Below are 15,044 nucleotides of genomic sequence, written 5' to 3' on the forward strand. Positions count from 1 at the left end.
ATAGACACCTTTACCAGGGATAGGTGAGATGGGGATATAGACATCTTTACTCAGGCAATGGTTTGTTGGTGAAATAGACATCTTTACTCAGGGAATGGTGAGATGGGGATCAAGAAATCTTTAACCAGAGAGGGGTGAGATGGGGATATAGACATCATTACTCAGATAATGGAGAGATGGGGATATATACATCCTAACACAGGGATTGGTGAGATGGGGATCTAGAAATCTTTAACCACAGAATGGTGAGATGCGGATATAGACATCTTTAACTAGGAAATGGTGAGATGGGGATATAGACAGCTTTACTCGGGCAATGGTGAGATGGGGATATAGACATCATTACTCAGATAATGGAGAGATGGGGATATAGACATCCTAACCCAGGGAATGGTGAGATGGGGATCTAGAAATATTTAACCACAGAATGGTGAGATGCGGATATAGACATCTTTACCCTGAGAGGGGTGAGATGGGGATATAGACATCTATACCCAGAGAATGGTGAGGTTGGGATATTGACATCTTTACTCAGGGAATGGTGAGATGGGGATATAAACATCTTTACCCAGGGAATGATGAGATGGGGATATAGATATCTTTACCCAGGGAATGGTGAGATGGTGATATAGAAATCTTTACCCAGGGAATGGTGTCATGCGGATATAGACATCTTTACCCAGAGAGTGGTGAGATGGGGATATAGACATCTTTACCCAGAGAGGGGTGAGATGGGGATATAGACATCTTTACCCAGAGAGGCCTGAGATGGGGATATACATTTCTTTACCCCGAGAATTGTGAGATGGGGATATAGGCATCCGTACGCACAGAATTGTGAGATGGGGATATAGACATCTTTACCCAAAGAATGGTGAGTTGAATATATAGACATATTTATCCAGAGAGGTGTAAGATCGGGATATTGACATCTTTACACAGGGAATGGTGTGATGGGGGTATAGACATCTTAACCCAGGTAATGGTGAGATGGTGATATAGACATCTTTACCCAGGGAGTGGTGAGATGCGGATATAGACATCTTAACCCGGGTAATGGTGAGATGTGGATATAGACATCTTTATCCAGAGAATGTTGATATGGGGATATAGACATCTTTAGCCAGAGAAGACTGAGATGGGGATATAGACATCTTTACCCAGGGAATGGTGAATTAGGGTATTGACATCTTTACCAGAGAGGCGTGAGATGGGGATATACAAATCTTTACCCACAGAAGGGTGCAATGGCGATATAGACAACTTTACCCAGAAAATGGAGAGATGTGGATATAGACATCTTTACCCAGAGAGGGATGATTACAGGATATATACATCTTTATCCAGGGAATGATGAAATGGGGCTATAGACAGCTTTACCCAGAGAATGGTGATATGGAGATATAGATATCTTTACCCAGAGAATGGTGAAATGGGGATATAGACATCTTTACCCTGAGAGGGGAATGGGGATAAAGACAACTTTAACCAGGGAATGATGAGATTGGGATTTGGACAACTTTACCCAGGGAGTGGAGAGATGCGGATATAGACATCTTTACCCTGAGAGGGGTGAGATGGGGATATAGACATCTTTACCCAGACAATGGTGAGGTTGCGATATTGACATCTTTACCCAGGGAATGGTGAGATAGGGATATAGACATCTTAACCCAGGGAATGGTGAGATGGGGATATAGACATCTTTACCCAGACAATGGTGAGGTTGCGATATTGACATCTTTACCCAGGGAATGGTGAGATGGGGATATAGACATCTTAACCCAGGGAATGGTGAGATGGGGATATAGACATCTTAACCCAGGGAATGGTGAGATGGGGATATAAACATCTTTACTCAGGCAATGGTGAGATGGTGATATAGTCATCATTACCCAGGGAATGGTGAGATGGGGGTATAGACATATTTACCCAGATAATGGTGAGTTTGGGATATTGACATCTTTACCCAGATAATGGTGAGATGGGGACATAGTCATCTTTACCCAGGGAATGATGAGATTGGGAGATAGACATATTTATCCAGAGAATGGTGATATGGGGATATAGATATCTTTACCCAGAGAATGGTGAACTTGGGATATAGATATCTTTACCCTGAGTGGGATGAGATGGGGATTTAAACATCTTTACCTAGAGAATGGTGAGATAGGGATATTGACATCTTTACACATGGAATGCTGAGATGGGGATAAAGATATCTTTAACCAGGGAATGGTGAGATGGGGATATTGATATCTTTAATCAGGCAAATGTGAGATGTTGAAATAGACATCTTTACTCAGGGAATGGTGAGATGGGGATCTAGAAATCTTTACCCAGAGAATGGTGAGATGCGGATATAGACATCTTTACCCTGAGAGGGATGAGATGGGGATATAGACATCTTTACACAGAGAATGGTGAGATGGGGATATAGATATCTTTACCCAGGGAATGGTGAGATGGGGATATAGGCAACTTTGCCCAGAGAGCGGTGAGATGGGGATAGAGACATCTTTACCTAGGAAATGGTGAGATGGGGATATAGACATCTTTACCCAGAGAAGAGTGAGATAGGGATATAGACATCTTTACCCAGGGAATGGTGAGATGGGGATGTAGACATCTTTACGCAGGGAATGGTGAGATGGGGATATAGACATCTTTACCCAGAGAGGGGTGAGATGGGGATATAGACATCATTACTCAGATAATGGAGAGATGGGGATATAGACATCCTAACCCAGGGAATGGTGAGATTGGGATCTAGAAATATTTAACCACAGAATGGTGAGATGCGGATATAGACATCTTTACCCTGAGAGGTGTGAGATGGGGATATAGACATCTATACACAGAGAATGGTGAGGTTGGGATATTGACATCTTTACTCAGGGAATGGTGAGATGGGGATATAAACATCTTTACCCAGGGAATGGTGAGATGGGGATATAGATATCTTTACCCAGGGAATGGTGAGATGGGGATATAGACATCTTTACCCAGAGAATGGTGAGATGGGGATATAGTTATCTTTAGCCAGGGAATGGTGAGATGGGGATATAAGCAAGTTTGCCCAGAAAACGGTGAGATGGGGATATAGCCATCTTTACCTAGGAAATGGTGAGATGGGGATATAGACATCTTTACACAGAGAAGAGTGAGATGGGGATATAGACATCTTTATCCAGGGAATGGTGAGATGGGGATATAGACATCTTTACGCAGGGAATGGTGAGATGGGGATATAGACATCCTAACCCAGGGAATGGTGAGATGGGGATCTAGAAATATTTAACCACAGAATGGTGAGATGCGGATATAGACATCTTTACCCTGAGAGGGGTGAGATGGGGATATAGACATCTATACCCAGAGAATGGTGAGGTTGGGATATTGACATCTTTATCCAGGGAATGGTGAGATGGGGATATAGATATCTTTACCCAGGGAATGGTGAGATGGGGATATAGACATCTTTACTCAGGCAATGGTGAGATGGTGATATAGTCGTCTTTACTCAGGGAATGGTGAGATTGTGAAATAGACATCTTTACTCAGGCAATGGTGAGATGGTGATATAGAAATCTATACCCAGGGAATTGTGTCATGCGGATATAGCCATCTTTACCCAGAGACGGTTGAGATGGAGATATAGACATCTTTAACCAGAGAGCGGTGAGATGGGGATATAGAGATCTTTACCCAGAGAGGGGTGAGAAGGGGATATAGACATCTTTACCCAGAGAGGCCTGAGATGGGGATATGCATTTCTTTACCCAGAGAATTGTGAGATGGGGATATAGACATCCTTACGCAGAGAATTGTGAGATGGGGATATATACATCTTTACCCAGGGAATGGTGAGTTGGATATATAGATATATTTACCCAGAGAGGAGTAAGATCGGGATATAGACATCTTTACCCAGGGAATGGTGTGATGGGGGTATAGCTATCTTAACCCAGGTAATGGTGAGATGGGGATATAGACATCTTTACCCAGGGAGTGGTGAGATGCGGATATAGACATCTTAACCCGGGTAATGGTGAGATGGGGATATAGACATCTTTATCCAGAGAATGGTGATATGGGGATATAGACATCTTTAGCCAGAGAAGGCTGAGATGGGGATATAGACATCTTTACCCAGGGAATGGTGAATTGGGGTATTGACATTTTACTAGAGAGGCGTGAGATGGGGATATACAAATCTTTACCCACAGAGGGGTGAGATGGGGATATAGACAACTTTACCCAGAAAATGGAGAGATGTGGATATAGACATCTTTACCCAGAGAGGGATGAGTAATGGATATATACATCTTTATCCAGGGAATGATGAAATGGGGCTATAGACAGCTTTACCCAGAGAATGGTGATATGGAGATATAGATAGCTTTACCCAGAGAATAGTGAAATGGGAATATAGACATATTTACCCTGAGAGGGGGGATTGGGATAAATACATCTTTAACCAGGGAATGATGAGATTCGGATTTGGACAACTTACTCAGGAAGTGGTGAGATGCGGATATAGATATCTTTACACTGAGAGGGGTGAGATGGGGATATAGACATCTTTACCCAGTCAATGGTAAGGTTGCGATATTGACATCTTTACCCAGGGAATGGTGAGATGGGGATATAGACATCTTAACCCAGGGAATGGTGAGATGGGGATATAAACATCTTTACCCTGAGAGGGGTGAGATGGGGATATAGACATCTATACCCAGAGAATGGTGAGGTTGGGATATTGACATCTTTATACAGGGAATGGTGAGATGCGGATTTAGACATCTTTACCCAGGGAATGGTGAGATGGGGATATAGACATCTTTACTCAAGCAATGGTGAGATGGTGATATATTCGTCTTTACTCAGGGAATGGTGAGATGGTGAAATAGACATCTTTACTCAGGCAATGATGAGATGGTGAAATAGAAATCTTTATCTAGGGAATGGTGTCATGCGGATATAGACATCTTTACCCAGAGACGGTTGAGATGGAGATATAGACATCTTTAACAAGAGAGGGGTGAGATGTGGATATAGACATCTTTACCAGAGAGGGGTGAGATGGGGATATAGACATCTTTATCCAGAGAGGCCTCAGTTGGGGATATACATTTCTTTACCCAGAAAATTGTTAGATGGGGATATAGACATCCTTACGCAGAGAATTGTGAGATGGGGATAGAGACATCTTTACCCAGGGAATGGTGAATTGGGGTATTGACATCTTTACCGGAGAGGGGTGAGATGGGGATATACATTTATTTACACAGAGAATTGTGAGATGTTGATATAGACATCCTTACCCAGGGAATGTTGAGTAGGGGATATAGTCATATTTACCCAGAGAGGAGTAAGATCGCGATATAGACATCTTTACCCAGGAAATGATGAGATGGGGATATAGACATATTTACCAGAGAGGCGTGAGATGGGGATATACACATCGTTACACAGAGAGGGGTGAGATGGGGATATAGACATCTTTACCCAGAGAAAGGAGAGATGTGGATATAGACATCTTTACCCAGAGAGTGATGAGATAGGGATATAGACATCTTTATCCAGGGAATGATGAGATGGAGCTATAGACAACTTTACCCAGAGAATGGTGATATGGGGATATAGATATCTTTACCCAGAGAATGGTGAGATGCGCATATAGACATCTTTACCCTGAGAGGGGTGAGATGGGAATATAGACATCTTTACTCAGAGAATGGTGAGTTTGGGATATTGACATCTTTACCCAGGGAATGGTGAGGTGAGGACATAGACATCTTTACCCCCAGGGAATGATGAGATGGGAAGATAGACATCTTTACCCAGAGAATGGAGAGGTGGGGATATAGACATATTTACCCAGGGAATGGTGCGATGGTGATATAGACATCTTAACCCAGGGAGTGGTGAGATGCGGATATCGACATCTTAACCCAGGGAATGGTGAGATGGGGTTATAGACATATTTATCCAGAGAATGGTGATATGGGGATATAGATATCTTTACCCAGAGAATGGTGAACTTGGGATATAGACTTCTTTACCCTGAGAGGTGTGAGATGGGGATTTAAACATCTTTACCCAGAGAATGGTGAGATAGGGATATTGATATCTTTACACATGGAATGGTGAGAAGGGGTTATATACATCTATACGCTGAGAATGGTGAGATGGGGATATACACATCTTTACCCAGAGAGGGGTGAGATGGGGATATAGACATCTTTAGCCAGAGAAGGATGAGATGGAGATATAGACATCTTTACCCAGGGAATGGTGAATTGGGGTATAGACATCTTTACCAGAGAGGCGTGAGATGGGGATATACACATCTTTACCCACAGAGGGGTGAAATGCGGATATAGACATCTTTACCCAGAGAATGGAGAGATGTGAATATAGACATCTTTACCCAGAGAGGGATGAAATAGGGATATAGACATCTTTATCCAGGGAATGATGAATGGTTTTTTAGAGAGATTTACCCAGAGAATGGTGATATGGGGATATAGATACCTTTACCCAGAAAATGGTGAAATGGGGATATAGACATCTTTACCCTTAGAGGGGTGAGATGGGGATAAAGACATCTTTAACCAGGGAATGATGAGATGGGGATCTAGAAAACTTTACCCAGAGAATGATGAGATGCGAATATAGACATCTTTACCCTGAGAGGGATGAGATGGTGATATAGACATCTTTACCCAGAGAATGGTGAGTTTGGGATGTTGACATCTTTACCCAGGGAATGGTGAGATATGGATATAGACAGCTTTACCCACGGAATGATGATATGGGGAGATAGACATCTTTACCGAGAGAATGGTGAGGTGGGGATATAGACATATTTACCCAGGGAATGGTGAGATGGGGATATAGACATCTTTACCCAGAGACGGTTGAGATGGGGATATAGACATCTTTAACCAGAGGGGGGTGAGATGGGGATATAGACATCTTTACCCAGAGAGGGGTGAGATGGGGATACACATTTATTTACACAGAAAATTGTGAGATGTTGAAATAGACATCCTTACCCAGGGAATGTTGAGTAGGGGATATAGTCATATTTACCCAGAGAGGAGTAAGATCGCGATATAGACATCTTTACCCAGGAAATGATGAGATGGGGATATAGACATATTTACCAGAGAGGCGTGAGATGGGGATATACACATCGTTACACAGAGAGGGGTGAGATGGGGATATAGACATCTTTACCCAGAGAAAGGAGAGATGTGGATATAGACATCTTTACCCAGAGAGTGATGAGATAGGGATATAGACATCTTTATCCAGGGAATGATGAGATGGAGCTATAGACAACTTTACCCAGAGAATGGTGATATGGGGATATAGATATCTTTACCCAGAGAATGGTGAGATGCGCATATAGACATCTTTACCCTGAGAGGGGTGAGATGGGAATATAGACATCTTTACTCAGAGAATGGTGAGTTTGGGATATTGACATCTTTACCCAGGGAATGGTGAGATGAGGACATAGACATCTTTACCCTCAGGGAATGATGAGATGGGAAGATAGACATCTTTACCCAGAGAATGGAGTGGTGGGGATATAGACATATTTACCCAGGGAATGGTGCGATGGTGATATAGACATCTTAACCCAGGGAGTGGTGAGAAGCGGATATCGACATCTTAACCCAGGGAATGGTGAGATGGGGTTATAGACATATTTATCCAGAGAATGGTGATATGGGGATATAGATATCTTTACCCAGAGAATGGTGAACTTGGGATATAGACTTCTTTACCCTGAGTGGTGTGAGATGGGGATATAAACATCTTTACCCAGAGAATGGTGAGATAGGGATATTGATATATTTACCCATGGAATGGTGAGAAGGGGTTATATACATCTTTACGCTGAGAATGGTGAGATGGGGATATACACATCTTTACCCAGAGAGGGGTGAGATGGGGATATAGACATCTTTAGCCAGAGAAGGATGAGATGGAGATATAGACATCTTTACCCAGGGAATGGTGAATTGGGGTATAGACATCTTTACCAGAGAGGCGTGAGATGGGGATATACACATCTTTACCCACAGAGGGGTGAGATGCAGATATAGACATCTTTACCCAGAGAATGGAGAGATGTGAATATAGACATCTTTACCCAGAGAGGGATGAAATAGGGATATAGACATCTTTATCCAGGGAATGATGAATGGTTTTTTAGAGAGATTTACCCAGAGAATGGTGATATGGGGATATAGATATCTTTACCCAGAAAATGGTGAAATTGGGATATAGACATCTTTACCCTTAGAGGGGTGAGATGGGGATAAATACATCTTTAACCAGGGAATGATGAGATGGGGATCTAGAAAACTTTACCCAGAGAATTATGAGATGCGAATATAGACATCTTTACCCTGAGAGGGATGAGATGGTGATATAGACATCTTTAACCAGAGAATGGTGAGTTTGGGATGTTGACATCTTTACCCAGTGAATGGTGAGATGGGGATATAGACAGCTTTACCCACGGAATGATGATATGGGGAGATAGACATCTTTACCGAGAGAATGGTGAGGTGGGGATATAGACATATTTACCCAGGGAATGGTGAGATGGGGATATAGACATCTTTTCCCAGGGAGTGGTGTGATGCGAATATAGACATCTTTTCCCAGGGAATGGTGAGATGGGGATATAGACATCTTTATCCAGAGAAAGCTGATATGGGGATATAGATATCTTTACCCCGGGAATGGTGAGATGCGGATATAGGCATCTTTACCCTGAGAGGGGTGAGATGGGGATATAGACATCTTTACCCAGAGAATGGTGAGGTTTGGATATTGACATCTTTAACCAGGGAATGGTCAGATGGGGATAAAGATATCGTTAATTAGGGAATAGTGAGATGGGGATATAGACATCTTTACTCAGGCAATGGTGAGATGTTGAAATAGACATCTTTACTCAGGGAATGCTGAGATGGGGATCTAGAAATCTTTAACCAGAGAATGGTGAGATGCGGATATAGGCATCTTTACACTGTGAGCGGTGACATGGGGATATAGACATCTTTACCCATAGAATGGTGAGGTTGGGATATTGAAATCTTTACCCAGGGAATGGTGAGATGGGGATATAGACATCTTTACCCAGGGAATGGTGAGATGAGGATATAGACATCTTTACACAGAGAATGTTGAGATGGGGATAAAGGCATCTTTACAGAGGGAATGGTGAGATGTGGATATAGACATCTTTACCCAGGAGTGGTGTGATCGGGATTTAGACATCTTTACCCAGAGAATGTTGAGGTGCGGATATAGACATCTTTACCCAGGGAATGGTGAGATGGGGATATAGACATCTTTACCCAGGGAGTGGTGAGATGCGGATATAGACATCTTTATCCATGGATTGATGAGATGGGGCTATAGACATATATAAAAGAGAATGGTGATGTGGGGATATAGATATCTTTACCCAGAGAATGGTAAAATGGGGATATAGACATCTTTACCCTGAGAGGGGTGAGATGGTGATATAAACATCTTTACCCAGAGAATGGTGAGATAAGGATATTGACATCTTTACCCAGGGAATGGTGAGTTGGGGATATAGACATCTTTACTCAGGCAATGGTGAGTTGGTGCAATAGACATCTTTACTCAGGGAATGGTGAGATGGGGATCTAGAAATCTTTACCCAGAGAAAGGTGAGATGCGGATATAGTCATCTTTACCCTGAGAGGGGTGAGATGGGGATATAGACATCTTTACCCAGAGAATGGTGAGGTTGGGATATTGACATCTTTACCAGGGAATGGTGAGATGAGGATATAGACATCTTTAACCAGGTAATGTTGAGAAGGGGATGTAGACACCTTTACTCAGGCAATGGTAATTTGGTGAAATAGGCATCTTTACTCAGGGAATGGTGAGATGGGGATCTAGAAATCTTTACCCAGAGAATGGTGAGATGCGGATATAGATACCTTTACCCTGAGAGGGATGAGATGGGGATATAGACATATTTACCCAGAGAAAGGTGAGGTTGGGATATTGACATCTTTATCCAGGGTATCGTGAGATGGGATTATAGACATCTTTACCCAGGGAATGGTGAGATGGGGTATAGACATCTTTACACAAGCAATGGTGAGATGGTGATATAGTCATCTTTACTCAGGGAATGGTGCGATGCTGAAATAGACATCTTTACTCAGGCAATGATGAGATGGTGATATAGTCATCTTTACCCAGGGAATGGTGACATGGGGATATAGACATCTTTACCCAGAGACGGTTGAGATGGGTATATAGACATTTTGAACCAGAGGGGGGTGAGATGGGGATATAGACATCTTTACCCAGAGAGGGGTGAGATGGGGATATACATTTATTTACAGAGAGAATTCTGAGATGTTGATATAGACATCCTTACCCAGGGAATGTTGAGTAGGGGATATAGACATATTTACCCAGAGAGAAGTAAGATCGCGATATAGACATCTTTACCCAGGAAATGATGAGATGGGGGTATAGACATATTTACCAGAGAGGCGTGAGATGGGGATATACACATCGTTACACAGAGAGGGGTGAGATGGGGATATAGACATCTTTACCCAGAGAAAGGAGAGATGTGGATATAGACATCTTTACCCAGAGAGGGATGAGATAGGGATATAGACATCTTATCCAGGGAATGATGAGATGGAGCTATAGACAACTTTACCCAGAGAATGGTGATATGGGGATATAGATATCTTTACCCAGAGAATGGTGAGATGCGCATATAGACATCTTTACCCTGAGAGGGGTGAGACGGGAATATAGACATCTTTACCCAGAGAATGGTGAGTTTGGGATATTGACATCTTTACCCAGGGAATGGTGAGATGAGGACATAGACATCTTTACCCAGGGAATGATGAGATGGGAAGATAGACATCTTTACCCAGAGAATGGAGAGGTGGGGATATAGACATCTTTACCCAGGGAATGGTGAGATGGTGATATAGACATCTTAACCCAGGGAGTGGTGAGATGCGGATATAGACATCTTAACCCAGGGAAAGGTGAGATGGGGTTATAGACATATTTATCCAGAGAAAGGTGATATGGGGATATAGATATCTTTACCCAGAAAATGGTGAACTTGGGATATAGACTTCTTTACCCTGAGAGGTGTGAGATGGGTATATAAACATCTTTACCCAGAGAATGGTGAGATAGGGATATTGATAACTTTACCCATGGAATGGTGAGAAGCGGTTATATACATATTTACGCTGAGAATGGTGAGATGGGATATACACATCTTTACCCAGAGAGGGGTGAGATAGGGATATAGACATCTTTAGCCAGAGAAGGATGAGATGGAGATATAGACATCTTTAACCAGGGAATGGTGAATTGGGGTATAGACATCTTTACCAGAGAGGCGTGAGATGGGGATATACACATCTTTACCCACAGAGGGGTGAGATGCGGATATAGACATCTTTACCCAGAGAATGGAGAGATGTGAATATAGACATCTTTACCCAGTGAGGGATGAAATAGGGATATAGACATCTTTATCCAGGGAATGATGAAATGGTTTATTAGAGAGATTTACCCAGAGAATGGTGATATGGGGATATAGATATCTTTACCCAGAAAATGGTGAAATGGGTATATAGACATCTTTACCCTGAGAGGGGTGAGATGGGGATAAAGACATCTTTAACCAGGGAATGATGAGATGGGGATCTAGAAAACTTTACCCAGAGAATGATGAGATGCGAATATAGACATGTTTACCCTGAGAGGGATGAGATGGTGATATAGACATCTTTACCCACAGAATGGTGAGTTTGGGATGTTGACATCTTTACCCAGGGAATGGTGAGATGGGGATATAGACATCTTTACCCACGGAATGATGATATGGGGAGATAGACATCTTTACCGAGAGAATGGTGAGGTGGGGATATAGACATATTTACCCAGGGAATGGTGAGATGGGGATATAGACATCTTTACCCAGGGAGTGGTGTGATGCGAATATAGACATCTTTACCCAGGGAATGGTGAGATGGGGATATAGACATCTTTATCCAGAGAATGGTGATATGGGGATATAAATATCTTTACCCCGGGAATGGTGAGATGCGGATATAGGCATCTTTACCCTGAGAGGGGTAAGATGGGGATATAGACATCTTTACCCAGAGAATGGTGAGGTTTGGATATTGACATCTTTAACCAGGGAATGGTCAGATGGGGATAAATATATCGTTAATTAGGGAATAGTGAGATGGGGATATAGACATCTTTACTCAGGCAATGGTGAGATGGTGAAATAGACATCTTTACTCAGAGAATGTTGAGATGGGGATCTAGAAATTTTTAACCAGAGAATGATGAGATGCGGATATAGGAATCTTTACCCTGTGAGCGGTGACATGGGGATATAGACATCTTTACCCATAGAATGGTGAGGTTGGGATATTGAAATCATTACCCAGGGAATGGTGAGATGGGGATATAGAAATCTTTACCCAGGGAATGGTGAGATGAGGATATAGACATCTTTACACAGAGAATGTTGAGATGGGGATATAGGCATCTTTAACCAGGGAATGGTGAAATGTGGATATAGACATCTTTACACAGGGAATGGTGTGATCGGGAGGTAGACATCTTTACCCAGAGAATGTTGAGGTGTGGATATAGACATCTTTACCCAGGGAATGGTGAGATGGGGATATAGACATCTTTACCCAGGGAGTGGTGAGATGCGGATATAGACATCGTTACCAAGAGAATGGTGAGATGGGGATATAGACAGCTTTATCCATGGAATGATGAGATGGGGCTATAGACATCTTTAAAAGAGAATGGTGATGTGGGGATATAGATATCTTTACCCAGAGAATGGTGAAATGGGGATATAGACATCTTTACCCTGAGAGGGGTGAGATGGTGATATAAACATCTTTACCCAGAGAATGGTGAGATAAGGATATTGACATCTTTACCCAGGGAATGGTGAGTTGGGGATATAGACATCTTTACTCAGGCAATGGTGAGTTGGTGCAATAGACATCTTTACTCAGGGAATGGTGAGATGGGGATCTAGAAATCTTTACCCAGAGAAAGGTGAGATGCGGATATAGTCATCTTTACCCTGAGAGGGGTGAGATGGGGATATAGACATCTTTACCCAGAGAATGGTGAGATGGGGATATAGACATCTTTACCCTGTGAGCGGTGACATGGGGATATAGACATCTTTACCCATAGAATGGTGAGGTTGGGATATTGAAATCTTTACCCAGGGAATGGTGAGATGGGGATATAGACATCTTTACCCAGGGAATGGTGAGATGGGGATATAGACATGTTTCCTCAGGCAATGGTGAGATGGTGATATAGTCATCTTTACTCATGGAATGGTGAGATAGTGATATAGTCATCTTTACCCAAGGAATGGTGACATGGGGATATAGAAATCTTTACCCAGAGACAGTTGAGATGGGGATATAGACACTTTTACCTAGGGAGTGGTGAGATGCGGATATAGACATCGTTACCAAGAGAATGGTGTGATGTGGATATAGACATATTTATCCAGGGAATGATGAGATGGGGCTATAGACATGTTTACCCAGAGAATGGTGATATGGGGATATAAATATCTTTACCCAGAGAATGGTGAGGTTGGGATATAGACATCTTTAACCTGAGAGAAGTGAGATGGGGATATAGACATCTTTACCCAGAGAATGGTAAGGTTGGGATATTGACATCTTTACTCAGAGAATGATGAGGTTGGGATTTTGACATCTTTTTCCTGGGAATGGTGAGATGGGGATATAGACATCTTTACCCAGGGAATGGTGAGATGGGGATATAGACATGTTACCTCAGGCAATGGTGAGATGTTGATATAGTCATCTTTACTCAGGGAATGGTGAGATGGTGAAATAGACATCTTTACTCAGGCAATGGCGAGATGGTGATATAGTCATCTTTACCCAGGGGATGGTGACAATGGATATAGACATCTTTACCCAGAGACGGTTGAGATGGGGATATAGACATCTTTAACCAGAGAGGGGTGAGATGGGGATATAGACATCTTTACCCAGAGAGGGGTGAGATGGGGATATAGACATCTTTACCCAGAGAGGCCTGATTTGGGGATATACATTTCTATACCCAGAGAATTGTGAGATAGGGATGTAGACATCCTTACGCAGAGAATGGTGAGATGGGGATATAGACATCCTTACCCAGAGAGGGGTGAGATAGGGATATAGACATCTATACCCAGGGAATGGTGAGTTGGGGATATAGACATATTTACCCAGAGAATGGTGATATGGGGATATAGATATCTTTACCCAGAGAATGGTGAAATTAGAATTTAGACATCTTTACCCTGAGAGGGGTGAGATGGGGATATAGACATCTTTACCCAGGGAATGGTGAGATGAGGATATAGACATCTTTACCAAGGGAGTGGTGAGATCGGGAGATAGACATCTTTACCCAGAGAATGGTGAGGTGGGGCTATAGACATCTTTACCCAGGGAATGTTGAGATGGGGATATTGACATCTTTACCCAGGGAGTGGTGAGATGCGGATATAGACATCGTTACCAAGAGAATGGTGAGATGCGGATATAGACATCTTTATCCAGGGAATGTTGAGATGGGGATCTAGAAATCTTTACCCAGAGAATGGTGAGGATGGGATATAGACATGTTTATCCTGAGAGGGGTGAGATGGGGATATAGACATCTTTACCCAGAGAATGGTGAGGTTGGGATATTGACATCTTTACCCAGAGAATGATGAGGTTGGGATTTTGACATCTTTATCCAGGGAATGATGAGGTGGGGATATTGACATCTTTACCCAGGGAATGGTGAGATGGGGATATAGACATGTTTCCTCATGCAATGGTGAGATGGTGATATAGTCATCTTTAACCAGGAATGGTGACATGGGGATATAGACATCTTTACCC

Source organism: Pristiophorus japonicus, chromosome Y, assembly GCF_044704955.1.
Source record: "Pristiophorus japonicus isolate sPriJap1 chromosome Y, sPriJap1.hap1, whole genome shotgun sequence".
In the NCBI taxonomy this organism is placed as follows: Eukaryota; Metazoa; Chordata; class Chondrichthyes; family Pristiophoridae; genus Pristiophorus; species Pristiophorus japonicus.